Source organism: Enhydra lutris, unplaced genomic scaffold, assembly GCF_002288905.1.
Source record: "Enhydra lutris kenyoni isolate GAN:26980312 unplaced genomic scaffold, ASM228890v2 scaffoldscaffold39, whole genome shotgun sequence".
NCBI classification, from domain to species: domain Eukaryota; kingdom Metazoa; phylum Chordata; class Mammalia; order Carnivora; family Mustelidae; genus Enhydra; species Enhydra lutris.
In genome coordinates this window covers 15,764,916-15,776,523 of record NW_019154123.1, presented here as the reverse complement: position 1 = coordinate 15,776,523, position 11,608 = coordinate 15,764,916, and positions in this window count along the sequence as shown.

Here is an 11,608-nt window from a genome sequence, read left to right as displayed (position 1 = left end):
TTTTTTAATATGAAAGACTTCACAAATTTGCGTGTCATCCTTGCACAGGGGCTATGCTAATTTTCTCTGTATCGTTTCAATTTTAGTATATGTGCTGCCAAAGCAAGCACTCGGATACTTACCCTTTATCCAATATGTCATCTGCAAATATCTTCTCCTATTCCATAGATTGTCTTTTAATTTTGTTGTTTCCTTCACTGTGCAGAAGCTTTTTATCTTGATGAAGTCCCAATAGTTCATTTTTGCTTTTGTTCCCCTTACCTCTAGAGAGGTGTCTAGTAAGAAGTTGCTATGGCCGAGATCGAAGAGGTTACTGCCTGTGTTCTCTTCTAGGATTTTGAAGGTTTCCTGTCTCAAATTTAGGCATTTCAACCATTTTGAATTTAATGTTGTGTATGGTATAAGCAAGTGGTCCAGTTTTGTTCTTCTCCATGTTGCTGACCAGTTCTCCCAACACCATTTGTTGAAGAGACTGTCCTTTTTCCATTGGATATTCCTTGCTGCTTTGCTGAAGATTGTCTGTAGAGTTATGAGTCCATTTTTGGGTTTTCTATTCTGTTCTACTGATGCATGTATCTGTTTTTGTGCCAGATTTTTGTTTTGTATGTATCTGTCTTGGTGATTACACCTTTGTAATAGAGCTTGAAGTCTGGGACTGTGATGCCACCAGCTTTACTTTTCTTTTTCAAGACAGCTGGCTATTTAGGGTATTTTGTGGTTCCGTACAAATTTTAGGTTTGTTCTGGCTCTTTGAGAAATGCTGGTAGTATTTTGGTAGGGATTGTATTAAATATCTAAATTGCCTTGAGTAAGCACTTAAGCATTTTTCTTAAAGATTTCATTTATTTATTTGAGAGAGAGCACGAGCAGGGAGAGCACAGAGGGAGAGGGAGAAGCAGGCTCCCCACTGAGCAGGGAACCCAATGTAGGGGTTTATCCCAGGGCACTGAGATCATGACCTGAGCCTTAGGCAGACACTTAACTAACTGAGCCACCCAGGCACCCCAATATTTAAGTATTTTAATAGAAAAGTTGCATAAGGCTTACAAAAAGAAAAAAAAAAAATTCTCATCCTTTCATGAATAAGCTACAACCAATTCTGAGAAGTTCAGAAGGAAGGCACTTTTTACCCAGGCTTCTGAAGGGATTTAAATTGGTAAAGGTCTTAAGTAAAGGATATTATAAGGTGAAATGTATTTAAGAAAATGTCTGCTATGGACAAATGCCCTCTTTCAATGAAGGCCAGGTAGCCTTGGCCAGTCTTCTCTCTTTCACGGGCATTTGATGATCCCTCCCCAAGAAGCAGAGAACAGGGGGTGCAGACCAGTCAGTGGGCCTCCTATTAGCACTTTGGGCCAGTGTTTGTCTGTTGCAAGTCTTTTCCATCATTTCTTTTGCCTGCATCACCATGGTTGTCTGGGCTTCTAGATTGTTCTCACTGCAGTCAGCATGACCCTCTCAAAATGTTTCAGTGGTTTTGCATCTCATTTAGAATAAAATCCAGAGTCCTTGTCGTAGCCAACGAGGTTCCATCTGTGCTTGTCCCCTGACACCATCTGAGCTCATCCCCCTGGCTCCTTCCCTCCATCCTGGCTTCCTGTCTGCTGGAAGGAACCCCAGCCAGGCCTCTGAGGATTGGTTCTATACTGTTTTCTCTGCTTAAAAAGATCTAACCTGAGATTTCCAGATGTCTGCTCACAAGTCCCCTTAGCAAAGGCTCCTTTCTTGAGCACTTGCTCTAAATCAGCTCCACATACTTTGTCATTCTCCACCTCTGTATCTGCCATTCTCTCCTTTCAGTACTTAACACCTGACATATTTTGTATCTACATATTTATGGTCTACTTACTACTTTGTAAACACCACTTTTCCCCTGCTGTAGTCACTTATTTCACCTATTTTGTGTGCTGGGGGTTCCCCTCAGTCCTCAGAACGATGCCTGGCCTCCAATAAGCACTCAAAAAAAGATTGAATGAATGAATGGGCATGGATGGTCCCTGAATTGCAGTCAGTGAGGGGGCAAAGCATTTCTTTATAGGCCTGCAGACAGATCAGAGCAGAAGCTTAAGCTCCGGCGCACAAATACAGACCTAGAAGGGGTTACGGGAGCTGGAGAGGACATGGGTGCCCCAGCAGTGGGAGGTGCACAGCAGTTGGCCAAATCAGGTGATGAAATGTTGAGTGAGTATTTAATAATCCAGGGGAATGCACACACTTTTAAAACTTTCCTGCTTTCTAATCCAATCTAATCAGCCAGAGTGTTGTGACCAGCTCTTGGTACAAAGGGAGGTCAGGACTCCAAAGAAAAATAAAACCAGTGTTGGTGATTGCTAGAATTTCCAAGTTTCCAAATAAACAGGATTCTGGGAAATGTCCTCACTTAATTCAGGGCAAAGAGCATTTAGGGTTTGTGACCCCGCCTCAGTATTTTTCTTTCTTTTTTCAGTATCTCTCCTTATGTGTTTGTCCTGAAGAAAATCCACACACATTCTAGTGTAAGTGTGTGGTGTGATAAGCTCTGTGAAACAAGGGCTTTTCTCTGCCTTATCTTCACTGAAAAGATGTGAACAAAGGGTGATTATCCTGAAGTGCTGCCTCTCCCTCAGGATAGCACTTCAGCAGCACTCCTTCCCTCCTTGGGCTGATGGCTGCCACCACCCCCAGGAAGACTCCTGTTTCACTTTTTGAAAACAGGTCGAGGTGGAGATTGCAGATACCTCTTTCCCCCAACACCTTACCTCTGACTTCAGTTTCTACCATTCTTTTTCCTTACCCAATCAACCACATTGGTTTTCTGCTGTTTCCCCAGTATCCAAGATTTTTTTCCTTGAATTAGAAATATTTGTCTCTTATTAAAATAGGGTCTTCTCATGAGGATAGAATGTGCAAGAGAGGCTTGCTGGGTTTTCTCATCCCAGCAGGCTGTGGCTGACCATTCAAAACTTTTCTCCCTATGTAGGAGGGAAAGTTCTCCACCTACTCCTGGGAAATAAGACTACTCTAATTTTACTTTTGATTATTTGCATGCATTAAGAAAAAAATAAAAATAAAACTATTAACAGTCTATCTGTCCCTGGTCACATATGCCCAGTCCAGTTGTGGGCCTCAAGTCCCCATCTCTGTGTGCTGGCCAGGATTAAATGGTACCCTAGAAATAAGGTGTTCCTGGCTAGGGATAAAAGAAGGCTCTAGCTCCCAGTCATCTGGTTGAAAACATGCATAGTGCCTTCAATGAGAATTTGAGATTCCCTCTTTAACAAGGAATACTCTGGGTATAGGAGGGCAGCCCCCTGGCCACAGGTGGTATCTGGTCTAGAAGCTACTTACTCCATTTCCTAATCCTCTTTGAGATTCCTTAAGTTGACAAGAATGAATGCAAATTCCAGAATGACACACCAACCTTTACAAGGTTGAAGAAGTCATTAAGGCAACAGTCTCCCCAACTCCATGCACAGAACTCTGACCCCACCATCCCCCTCATTTTACCCTTCAGGACCACCTACTCCTGCCTACCACTTCTCCTCAGTGGCAGCTTCCAGCATGCAGAAGCCCTGAGCAGCCTTCACCCTCACAAGTCAGGAATGGCCTGATTGAGGAACTTTATACATACTTCAAGTCCAAGGTCCTACCTCAACCTCTTTGCACTTGCTTTTCCGTTTGCCATAGAAAGCTCTTCCCCATCCCATATTCTCAAGTCTTGCTCCTTCCTGAAAATGTGACATCCTAGGTTTCCCTTCTATGATCATCCCACCTAAATTTCTATGCCCTTCCAATTTGCTCTCTCTCTCCTTACCTCCTCCCTGGTTTGGTTTTCTTCTTACAGCTGTCACCATGTAACATACTATATATCTTTCTTTTTTTATTTGACTTATTGTCCCCTTTTCTCCCACTAAAAAGTATGCTTCAGCAGAGAGAGATTTTTGTTTTGCTTACTGATCTACCCTTAGTGTGTAAGACAATGCTTGAAGTATGCACAATAGATCCTCAATGAACATTTGTTGAATGCATGGACTTCTTCCAGCTGCAGGAGAGCAGGGATCCCAGGAAGGTTGTTTAACCTCTATATCAGAAGTGAGATAGCATAGGCTCCTGTTTGCTCACTGGTCATACAGATGCTTAAAAGAGCTAAAGCTAAACTTCTCAACCCTAGCTGAGTGTCAGAATCCCCTGAGGAGCTTGATAGAGACTCAGCTGCCCCAGTGACTCTGTGACTTCAGTGGTAACAAGGTATGCCAGGGATTTTTGTGAAACAAGGGTCGAGGGTAGAGACTCACTTCCTGATGAGGTCTGTTAGTGTGTTTGGCTATAAACACCAGGAAGACTGGCTAACATGAGCAAACGGGAATCTGTTAGGTGGCTGTGGGCATCTGAGGATCTCCCTGAGACGCACACGGGTAGGAGGAGCAACCCCTACCATGGCTTACCTTCCTCCAGCCTGCCCACCATTTCTCTGTCCTTGTCGCGCATGCTTGGGCTCCAAGCAGCATTTGGTTGACCAAACTCAGGTAACACTTCCACCTCCAGCCTGTCCTCCAAAAGTAAGAGGGAAGGGAAACATAAGTCAAGCCACATGTGTGATTTTAAATTTTCTGATGCCACATTAAAAAAAGTGAAAAGCAACATGTGAAGTTAATTTTAACAATATATTTTATTTGACCTAATATATCCCCATATTATCATTTCAACATGTAATCAACATTAAAAAATCATCAAGATATTTTATGCTTTTCCCCCCACAATCTCTACAGTATGTTTTATACCTATGACACATCTCAACTGGGAGGCTAAATTTTCATTGGCAGTATATGAACTATAAAAAGTTAACTGTAAGTTTCAAAAAGTTTACAGTTGAAAAAGTATTTTCATATATTCAAATTGCTCCAAACATACTTTTTTTCAAAAACTGAATTGAGCATCAGTTTTTAAATTTAAGTCAGTTAGAGGGAGGCCCAAGATGGTGGCATAGGAAGATCCTGAACTCACCTCCTCACATGGACACACCAAATCTACAGCCACATATGGATCATCTCCCTCTGAAAAAGATCTGCAAAAATAGATGAACTGCTGTCTACAACAGAGGATAGAAGGACCACATCAAGATGGGTAAGAGAAGCAGAAACATGGTTGCCAAAAACAACAATACACAAACCCCCCTGCCCAGTGTGGTGGACCACAAGAGGGTGGGATCTCACCAGAGAGGCACTTCTCCTGGAGGAGAGGAGTGAGTGGTTGGTGCCCCACAATGGGCACCCCAGAAAGGTAAGTCCCAGAACATCTGAGTTGGAAAGCCAATGGGCCTGACTTCTTGGGGTCCCAACGTGCTAGAGGAAACAGATTCCTCTCTTAGAGGGCTCACATGCAGTTTCACTCACTCTAGACCCAGTGGGAAAAAAAAATAGTTTAAAAGCACCTAGACTGTATGTGAGGGAGCTTCATTTGCTAATGTGGGGGGCACTGGCTCAAGGAGCAGGAGACAGTTGAGACTCTCTCCAGAGACAGAAGCACTAGTGGACAGCACTGTTGCCCTCTCCATATAGCCTACTAGCACAGGCACATGAGCTGGACACACCCTTTCCCAAGGATGGGCAGGGGGAGTGGTCCTGGCACTGCTGACTCCAGTGAGTGCCAGCAGTTGCAATGGACTCCCACTCCATGGCTGGGGATAGTGTGTGTGAACGGTCAGGTTATTCTCCCACTCCCAGCCTAAAGCTGGCACAAATGTACAGACAAGCCACTCTCCCGCTACACTGCTGAAATGCAGGCTGACACACAGTATTTTCCCTCTGCCTTTTTGAAGCCAGCAAGTATGACCCACCCCCTACATTCTCTAGCTGCCTTGCTAAAGCCCGCATGCTTCTGAAAGTCATAGAAGGGGATGCCCCTTGATTGCTTGACCCTAGTGGCCGAGAGGTGGCCTGGTGGCCAGAACTCCACAGGACTATTACAATTGGAAAGACATTTGTTGGCAGTCCACAACCCCCAGGGTATTGCACCGACAGCAAACGGAAACACAACTCCAGTCTTCCTATAAAAAAAGGACAGGGACAGGCTGAAGGATTCCCATACATCTAGAGGCTAAGAAAGCACTCCCAGGGACACACCATCCTTGTGCAACCCTCAGCCATGCTACAGCATGGTGAGAATTCTCAGGAGATTATACACTTGTCTGAAGCCTCAGTTTTTTGCAACTGTCACCCTAGAGACACCTCTGGATCTCTTAGTCTGGAGGTGAACAGGAATTACAATTGCCCCACAAGACTGTACATATTTGTATATTTTAAAAGCTGCTGCCTGAGGTCTGGCTTCCAATCAGCCTAAAACTAGGTGCTAAGATTCCTTTTCTTGGATCATTGACAGGTCTTGGTATACTCTCAATAATAGCGACATATCAAGAATAAATCAGGTGGTTTAGACAATTACATAGGTTCAAGATACAACCAGGAGCTTGAACAAGGTTGAACAAGAAGGATCATCACACAAGGGCACTCCTTCAAGACTGAGAGAAGTAGCTGTTTTGACTAATACAAAGAAACAAACACAGAGAGTCAAATGAAATGAGGAAACAGCGGTATGTTTCAAAGAAAAGAAAAAGACAAAAATCTCAGAAAAAGACCTTAATAATATGGAGATAAATAATCTACCTAAAAGGAATTCAAAGTAAAGGTCATACAGATGCCACCCAACTCAGGAGAAGAATAGAAGAACACAAATGAGAACTTCAACAAAGAGATAGAACATGTAAGTACTAAACAGAAGTCACAGAACTGAAAAGTACAACTGAACAGAATTGAACAGTGTATTTATACTGGAGGGGTTCAAGAGCAGACTAGATGAAGCAGAAGAATGGATCAGCAAATAGGAAAACAGAGCAGTATAACTCACACTAAACAGAGCAGAAAAAGAAAAAAGGATTTTTAAATTTTTAAAAAGCTTTCTTTATTTTTGAGAGAGAGCAAGCATGCATGAGTGCGGTGGGGAGGAACAGAGGGAGAGGGAGAGAACGTTCTCAGCAGATTGCACTGAGCATAGTCTCATGACCCTGAGGTTATGACCTGAGCCAAAACCAAGATTGGACACTGTGCCACCCAGGTGCCTTGAGAAAAAAGAAATTTTTAAAAAATGAAATTGAAGGAGGCACCTGGGTGGTTCAGTGGGTTAAAGCCTCTGCCTTCGGCTCAGGTCATGATCCCAGGGTCCTAGGATCAAGCCCCGTATCGGGCTCTTTGCTCGGGAGGGAGCCTGCTTCCTCCTCTCTCTTCCTGCCTCTCTGCCTACTTGTAATCTCTGTCTGTCAAATAAATAAATAAAATCTTAAAAAAAAAAAAAGTGAAATTGAAGATAGTTTAAGGGATCTGTGGAACAAAATCAAGGAAAATAACAGGGGTTCCAGAAGGAAAAGAGAAAGAAAAAGGGGCAGAAAACTAAAGAAATAATGTCTGAAAACTTCCCTAACTTAGGGAAGCAAACAGACAACCAGGTCCAGGAAGACCAGAGAATTCCAAATAAGATGAACCCAAAGACAGCCACATTATAAGTAAAAATAAGACACATTAGGGTACGTAGGTGGCTCAATCAGTTGTGTCTGCCTTCAGCTCAAGTCACGATCTCAGGGTTCTAGAATCAAGCCCCACATCAGGCTTCCTGTTTAGCAGGGAGTCTGCTTCTCTCTCTCTCTTTCCCTCTGCCCCTCCCCACTGCTTGTTCTCTCTCTCAAATAAAAGAAAGTTTTAAAAGACATAAAATGTCAAAAATTAAAGATAGAGAATCTTAAAAGCAGCAAGAGAAAAACAATTTTTTACATACAAAGAAAACCCTATAAAGTATGAGCAGATTTCTCAGCAGAAATTTTGCAAGCCAGAAGAAAGTGGCATGACAGAGTACTAAAAGGAAAAACTGTACAACCCAGAATATTCTCCCCAGCAAGTTTATAATTTGGACTACAAGGAGGTACAAAGAATTTTACAGAAAAACAAAAACTATGGGGCACCTGGGTGGCTCAATCAGTTAAGGGTTGGACTCTTGATTCCAGTTCAGGTCATGATCTTAGGGTCATGAGATTGAGTAAGCCCTGCTTTGGGCTCCATGCTTAGTGCCGAGTCTGCTTGAGATTCTCACTCTCCCTCTGCTCCCCACCTCTAAAATAAATAAATAAATAAATAAATAAATAAATTTTAAAAACAAAACAAAATTAAAAACTAAAGCATTCATCACTACTAAATCAGCCTTACAAGAAATATTAAGTGGATTTCTTTAAGCTGAAAAGAAATGCCACTATTTAATAACAGGAAAACATATAAAGACAAAATTTTCACTGCAAAGGTAAATAGTAAAGATAGTGGATTAATCACTTATAAAGTTATTAATATGGTTAAAAGACAAACTTAATTAAATCAACTAAAATTACAATAATTAGGTAAAGGATATATTTAAAAAGCTGTAAAAAGTGACATCAAAATAAAATTTAGGGGGACTAAAAATGTAGAGTTTTGGGGTGTGTTCAAATATGTTACCATACCTTAAAATAAGATGATTATATACATAGGATGATATATGTGAACCCCATGGTAACCACAAAGCAGAAACATATTGTAGATACACAAAAAAAAAATGAGAAAGGAATCTAAACAGAACACTAAGGAAAGTTGTCAAACCACAAAGAGAAAAAGGAAAAGAAAGGTATGGTGAGAAACTATAAAAATAGCAAGAGGGCTGCCTGGGTGGCTCTGGGTTAAACCTCTGCCTTCAGCATAGGTCATGATCTCAGGATCCTGGGATCGAGTCCCACATCGGGCTCTCTGCTAGGCAGTGAGCCTGCTTCCTCCTCTCTCTCTCTCTACTTGTGATCTCTCTCTGTCAAATAAATAAGATCTTTAAAAAAAAAATAGCAAGAAAACATTTAATAAAATAACAGTAGTACATACCTAACAATAATTACTTAAACAGTTGGTGGGAAGATGGCAGAGTAGGAGGATACTGTTATGCCCCAATAATGGGTCCGTGATTAAAGGAGCGAGACTGATACAAAGCAAAGGTCAAGCAAAGCTTTATTTCACGCCAAGCATCAAGAATCTAACCAAACGTTCGGGGACGCACTTCTTACAAGAGAGGGCGACCCTTCTCTGTTTCACAGACTAGCTTTTAAGGGCAAAGGCCATGCGGTCGGGCCTGGCCACGCACAGGTGGCCAATGAGATTGTAACACACACAGGAAACTCCACAGTGACGTTAGGTGACCAATTGAGTTACAATTGACCCTAGTAGACATTTGAACCAGCCTATTACACCTTGATTGGGATTGGCGCCCAAAGGGCGGGGCCCATACTCCTTGGTAACCAGGGAGACAGTATGCATCGCCCCACTGATTGGATGTCTCCACCTGGCCTGACCCACCTTTGTATCTGGGCTTTGTTACCTGAAGCTGGTTTCTGGGACTTGTCTCCAAGTAAATCCCCTGGAGGAAGGGGAGCAGGGACAGTTTCTAAATAGGTCTTTACACTAAGCACACCTCATCCCACACACATGTCTAGATAACAGCCACATTAGTATACCCAGTCTAGAAAATGACCCAAAGACTGGCAGAACAGGGGCGCCTGGGTGGCTCAGTGGGTTAAAGCCTCTGCCTTCAGCTCAGGTCATGATCCATGATCCCAGGGTCCTGGGATCGAGCCCCCACATTGGGCTCTCTGCTCAGCGGGGAGCCTGCTTCCCCCTGTCTTTCTGCCTGCCTCTCTGCCTACTTGTGATCTGTCAAATAAATAAATAAAATCTTTATTAAAAAAAAAAAAAGACTGGCAGAACAGACTTTCCACAACTAATCATAGAAAGGAGGCCATATCAAAAACTGTAGGACGGGTCAGGAACCAAACTCCCAGCAAGAATAACCACAAACAGAGGGACAGACAGTACAAGCATAGAGCAGGGAGAGATGACCCTACACCAGGCAGCTCAGGCACAGAGGACCTGCACTGAGAAGTCCCCATACTATTTGGGTTTGAAAACCAGTCAGGCTTAAGTTTTTTGTTTTTTGTCTTTTACAACCAGCAGGACTTTACTCTGAGTACTTTAAAATCAGTGAACTTGCTTCTGGCAGAGCCAGTGGGCAATAGGAAACTGAGCTCCCCCCCACCACCCTCACCACATACACCTTAAAGAAACTGCATAACAAACAACAATGCACCAAGATACAGGATAGAAGCAGCACTTTGAAAAACACCTGGCTTATTTACAAAAGAGATTTATTTACTTATCTCAGAACTGGTGTTGGGGGCAGGGGCAGGGATCTTTAGGAGACTTCACTATGAACAAAAGAGCTGGTGATACTTCTCTGCCCTACATCCTCCCCAAGCCTAGATAGCTGGACATCTGTAGGAACCAGGATGAACACTCTCCACCTGCCATGCTAACACCCTGCAACCTGCCCCTTCATTCTCCTGCAGATCTGCCCCATCCCACCCCCACCCCCACCCCAACTAGGCAGGAGTCCCTCCAACGTGGCTCCTGTTGTGTCTCATCCTTCAAGCAGTTCTGGAGGGGACCAGCAACATTCCAAAGTGTCTCCATTTTACCAGTTTGACTGCAGTCACAACAACTGAACCTTTTGCCACAAAAATAAGTCTCAATAAATGCAAAAAGATTGAAATCATATCATGCATCTTTTCGGACCACGAAAGTATGAAATTAGAAATCAACCACAAGAAAAAATCTGGAAGAACATAAATAAGTGGAGGTGGAATAACATGCTACTAAACAATGAATGGGCCAACCAAGAAATCAAAGAGGAAATTAAAAAATAGAAGGAGACAAATGAAAACGAAAGCACAGCTGTCCAAGATTAGGGCAGCATAGGCCTAACTCAAAAAGCCAAACAAATCTCAAACAACCTAACCTACACCTAAACAAGCTGGAAAAAGAACAAACAAAGCCCAAAGCCCAATAGAAGAAAGGAAATAATAAAGATTAAAACATAAATAAATTAGAGATTAACAAACAAAAGAACAGAACAATGAAACCAGGAGCTAGCTCTTTGAAAAGATCTACAAATTCATAAATCTTTAGCCAGGCTCATCAGAAAAAGGAGAGGACTCAAATAAATAAAATGAGAAATGAAGGAAGAGAAATAACAACCAACACCACAAAAATACAAAGGATTACATGGCAATATGAAAAATTATATGCCAACAGATTAGACAAACTAAAAGAAATGGATAAATTCAGGGCGCCTGGGTGGCTCAGTGGGTTAAAGCCTCTGCCTTCGGCTCAGGTCATGATCCCAGGGTCCTGGGATCGAGCCCCACATCAGGCTCTTTGCTTGGTGGGGAGCCTGCTTCCCCCTCTCTCTCTGCCTGCCTCTCTGCCTACTTGTGATCTCTCTCTGTGTCAAAAAATAAATAAAAAATCTTAAAAAAAAAAAAAAAGAGGGGCACCTGGGTGGCTCAGTGGGTTAAAGCCTCTGCCTTCGGCTCAGGTCATGGTCCTAGTGTCCTGGGATCGAGCCCCACATCGGGCTCTGTACTCTGTAGGGAGCCTGCTTCCACCTCTCTCTATCTGTCTGCTTCTCTGCCTACTTGTGATCTCTGTCTGTCAAATAAATAAATAAAATCTTTAAAAAA